Genomic DNA, 5,843 nt, shown 5'->3' with positions numbered 1-5,843 from the left:
TGCATCCATCCATGCATATGTTTTATTTGTATGTATATACATATAGGTTGGCAAATACTTGATACAAATAAAAAGCTCGTGAAATAGCGAAAACTTAAATTTATTTTCATGCAAATATATAACGAAAGAAATCAAGAAGAAAAAGATTTTTCCCGTCCATTTGTTTAATTAAATGAAGAAAAATTGGAAATGGGAAAAAATTATTTCTCATAATTTTTTTTGTTTTTCACTCAAATTAAAAATAAAATTTTTTTTTTTTGGAAATGTTATTAATTTACACAAATAACTAAATTAATTTAGAAGTAAAAAAATTAAAAGGGTGTTTGTCGCATAGAATTGAAACCACCACCAAAGTTCATAGACGGCATGATATTTATTTCATAGAAATGGTTTCTAAAAATCAAAAGTGAAAAAGTGGGCTCATTGTTCTTTAAAACCTTTTTAAGTAAAAAAATATGCCCTTTTTCAAAGATAAAATTTCAAACATTTATTAGTTTTGGTTACTTGCCAAGCACGAGCATTTATGATAATATGACACTTGGTATAGATTAAACATATTAATTTAACATATCGAAATAATAAAAAATTATTCCATATATAAGAGCACAAAATGAGCATAAACAAGCAGGAATCGACCATTTAAGTATACCATAAATATATATTATTTGGCGCCCCTTAACTTTTTACTAGTTCCATTGCAACTTCAACTTAAATCTGAACAATACATCTTTTCAAACTTTTGAATTTTATTGCCATTGAACCGATATGGCATCACCAACATGTTGCTTGCCAACAAAAGTTATTTTTACCCTTTATTCAACCAAATTAAAAAAATTATTTTAACATAGAAATTTTATAATTTATTTTTTTAATTTGTAGTTGTCATTAAAAGCATGTAATTTATTTTTTATATATGCATTATAATAAATTTTTTTATCTTTTATTTCAAATTAGTTAATAAAGGGGTCGTTTGGCATCGTTTCCGTTTTCTCATTTTTTGTTTTTGTTTTTGTTTTTTTCAATTTTTTGAAAACAAAAACATGTTTGGATACATTAACTGTTGTGTATTTTAAAAAATAAAAACAAAAATACTTTTGGTTAGTACAAAGTTATTATATTATTATGATGTTCTTTTATCCTTTTTTCAAATTCATATTTTTAAATTTTTGTTATAAAACTTTAATTTTTATATTAGTTTAATTGACTGTATTATTAAATAAAATAACATAAACTGATATTATATAGGTAAAAAATATCTTATAAAAATTGTACTATTTAAAACTAAAAAATATTTTGAGGTTTGCTTTAAAAAATTTACTATATATATATAAATTGTATCCATCCGATTTTTTTAAAAATAAAGGTATATATATATATAAATCAAGGGTAAAACAATAATTTTCATAAATACATTATAAAAATATAATTTTATACTATATCAACTAATTTATAAAATATCAAGTAAAATAATAAATTTTTAATATTAAAAATATATATTTTTTAAATTATTAGTATTGATTTGTAAAAAAAATTTTGATATTTTTAAAAAATAAAAAATAAAAAGAATTAAAAATTAAAAGGGAAGAGAGAGAGAGAAAGAGTAGAAGAGGAAAAATTTTGAAAATGTTTCCAAAAAATTGAAAACATAAAAATCTTGTTTCCTGTTTTTTTGGGAACATAAGAATTGTTGCCAAAATTTTTTAAAACAAAAACAAGGTGTCAAACATGTTTTCTTAGTTTTGTTTCCAAAATATGAAATTGAAAACAAAAAACAAGAATTGGCAACAATGCTAAAAGACTTTTTAATAAGTCAAAAGGATCAACTCTTGATGTGTATTATAAAACCTCAATAAATGAATACTTGATAAATTATAATTTTGATTAACTAATATTTTTTCAAAGTTCTGACTTAAGCCAATGTGCTAAATTAATAATTTTGCTAAATGCATAAGATAATAATTTTTTTAAAATTCTTTAGGGCCCAACGAAAATATAAATTAATAATTCATCAAATATATAGAAAAAATATCATACAAAACTCACAACATTAAAGTTTTTCTAAACTATTTCTATTTTTAAATTTTACTCTTTCCTAAAAGATGCATCTAAAGTCATTATATTTATTCTTTCTCTGTGAACTAAATTCAATTTCATGCTTAATTTTTTACAAAATACACACCATATTTGGTATATTTTCTCATGTTACAACAAATAATTTTGTAAGGTTTTTATTGCTAGAAAAGCCTCTTTCAGATAAATATTTGGCAAAACAAAACTGTCACGTAGATCTTAATCGTCATCAATTAGCGTATCCATTAGCCCTTAAATAATCTTTTCAACTATAGGTGATTCCATCATGGTTTCATTTTCTCTAGAATAGTACAATTGTAAGATGAATATTTCTCATGTGTGTTATATTTCATTCACAACGTGTTTATATGTTTATATAGACAATAAAATCTAAACTTAAACCTAATTATACAATGAAAGAAGGCTAAGTAAAGAGAAAAAATATATTAATCAATAATGCCTAAAATATCTCAATACTCCCCCCTACAAGCTAAGGGCGGGACATAGAGATGGCAATAATACCTAAACCCGACCCTACCCGACCTGACCCGACCCGAGTTTGACGGGTAAAACCCGATTTGACTGGGTTTTGGGTCAGGTTCGGGTAAAACCTGACTTGTATGAAACGGGTGCGGGTATGGGAATTTTAATACCCGACCCGTACCCGAACCCGTACTCGACCCGAAATTAAAATTACTAAAATATTTATATAATATATATATATATACTAATATGTTCTACAACTTAACAATTTAGGGTTTTTTATTTTTCCTCTTTGTTTAGTCTTGTAATTTTACAATAATTTTATTTTATTTTATAAAAAAATTATAATTACTTTTAAGTTATTTTTCTATAAAAAAATATATTTTTTATTAAATTTTTTAATATGGGGCGGGTATACCCGCAGGTACCCGATTACCCATCGGGTACGGGTGTGGGTTGGGGTTTTTAAAACCCGTCGGGTTCGGGTTCGGGTTCTGGTATACTAGCGGGATAGTGGGTACGGGTACGAGTATGGTAAAACCCGCACCCGACCCGACCCGTTGCCATCCCTAGCGGGACACGACCTGAAGCTTGGACCAAAGAAAGTCAAAATGCGGAGGGAAAAGTGCTTTAGTAAATATTTTAGCCAACTGGTCATGACTAGAGATGAATTGGACTTGTAAATCATGACATGCTACTTTTTCATGAACAAAATGAAAGTCAATCTCCACATGTTTTGTCCGAGCATGAAACATTGGATTAGCAGAGAGGTATGCGACCCCAAGATTATCGCACCATTGAGTCGGATGAGTGCGGTACGGAAGTCTGAGTTCCCGAATAGAGATTATAGCCAAGAGAACTCGGTAGCAATATCAGCAAGAGTTTTGTATTCTGCTAATGTTGAGGAACAAGAGATGGCACGATGCTTATAAGAACTCCAAGAGATCAGGTCAGGCTAGTCCCAAGAAAATAGCAAAGCCACCCATGGACTTCCAATCATTGAGACAACCTGCCCAATCAGCGTCACAAAAGGCCTTAAGGGAGAGAGGAGACTTATGGCAAAGGTAGAGTCTATAGGTGTGGGTATCACGTAGGTACCGAAGAATATGTTTGACGATTGACTAGTGAGCATCAATAGGTTGGTGTATGAATTGACAAGCCTTGTTAACAGCGAAGGCCAAGTCAGGTCTAGTGAGAGTAACATACTTCAAAGCGCCAACAATCTGACGATATTTAGTGGAGTTGGAGAATAGCGAATCCAATGAAATGGAAAGAGTCATTGATGGAAACAACGGTGTTGATATCGGCTTGGCACCCGAAAGACCGGCTTGCTGAAGGAGCTCAAGGATGTAATTCTATTGCAATAGGAATAAATCATCTTCACATTGACAACCTCAATACCAAGAAAGTAGTGGAGAGGTCCAAGATCCTTAAGTGCGAACTTGAAGGAAAGAGAACATGTATAACCCGTGTGATGTGGGGTAAACTATTCCTTGTAATAATGATGTCATCAACATAAACTAAAACAAAAAAGTTAGTCAAACCATGGGAATAAATAAAAAGGGATGGGTTAACCTTGGAACCGACAAAACCATTAATTATCAGGGCTCGTGATAAAAGATGGAACCATGCTCATGGAGCCTATTTGTGGCCATAAATAGATCGGTGAAGTTGGCACACATGATTTGGATGAGAAGCATCAACAAATATCGGGGGATAAGACATGTATATATTTTCAGTGGGAAACCTATGGAGGAAGTGATTCTGCACATCAGGCTGATGAAGGGGCCAACCTTAAGTGACAGCAAGAGATAGAATGACCTGAATAGTCGCAAGTTTAACAACTGCACTAAATGTCTCTCCAAAGTCGAGAGCTAGTTGTTGATGAAAACCCTTGGCACCCAGCTGGGCTTTGTAATGCTCCACAGTTCCATTAGCTTTCTTTTTTATTTTGTAACCCACAACATTTATGAAATTTTGAAATGAAACTAATGTCCAAGTGCCATTCCTAAGAAGAGCCTCGTACTTGTCAAACATAGCCCTAAGTCACTTAATAGACTTATTAGCAATAGCAAAAGATGTGGGTTCTGTGTCAGAGAGAGTGGTGTACATGGTAGTCAGGGAAGCAGATGGGAAAATAAGATTTTGGCTTTTGAGTTAGGATGTAGTTGCATGGGATGAATTTTCATAGGAAGAGCCTAGGATGTCTCATGCAAGGGTGAAATAGATAAGGACTCAAAAGGGCCAGATGAAGGGAAAGTAGGGATAGATATATGTAATGAAGACGGCGAAGGCAAACAAGGCTGCTCAAAGGTCGGGAAAGGAGAATTGCCATCAGACGCATGAAGGGTGAGTATTAGTGAGAAAAATATCTTCCGATGGAGTAGGAACGATAGTTGGTAGATTAGGAGAGGAGTGAAAGGGAACGTATTGCAGAAGAGGAGTGAAAGGGAACGTATTGACATCAGACGCATCGTTTGTTCTCATTTTTTTTGTTTTTGTTTCGTTTTTGTTTTGTTCATGTTTTATTTTCAATTTTTTGAAAACAAAAACATGTTTGGATACATTAACTGTTGTGTATTTTAAAAAATGAAAAAAAAATACTTTTGGTTAGTACAAAGTTATTATATTATTATGATGTTTTTTATCATTTTTTCAAATTCATATTTTTAAATTTTTTTTATAAAACTTTATTTTTATATTAATTTAATTGATTTAATTATTAAATAAAATAACATAGACTGGTATTGTATGGGTAAAAAATATCTCATAAAAATTATACTATTTAAAACTAAAAAATATTTTGGGGTTTACCTTAAAAAATTTAATATATATATATATATATATATATATATATAAATCAAGAGTAAAACAATAATTTTCATAAATACATTATAAAAATATAATTTTTATACTATATAAACTAATTTATAAAATATCAAGTCCAAATAATAAAATTTTAATATTAAAAATATTTTTTTTTAAATTATTAGTATTGATTTGTAAAAAAATTGGATATTTTTAAAAAATAAAAAATAAAAAGAATTAAAAATTAAAAGAGAAGATATATATATATATATATATATATAGAGAGAGAGAGAGAGAGAGAGAGAGAGAGAGAGAGAGAGAGAGTAGAAAAGGAAGAGTTTTGAAAACGTTTCCAAAAAAAGTTGAAAACATAAAAATCTTATTTCTTGTGTTTTTGGAAATATGAGTATTGTTGCCAAAATTTTTTAAAATAAAAACAAAGTGCCAACATGTTTTCTTAGTTTTATTTCCAAAATATGAAA

Source organism: Dioscorea cayenensis, chromosome 18 (genome assembly GCF_009730915.1).
Source record: "Dioscorea cayenensis subsp. rotundata cultivar TDr96_F1 chromosome 18, TDr96_F1_v2_PseudoChromosome.rev07_lg8_w22 25.fasta, whole genome shotgun sequence".
In the NCBI taxonomy this organism is placed as follows: domain Eukaryota; kingdom Viridiplantae; phylum Streptophyta; class Magnoliopsida; order Dioscoreales; family Dioscoreaceae; genus Dioscorea; species Dioscorea cayenensis.
This window is presented reverse-complemented; position numbering follows the sequence as displayed.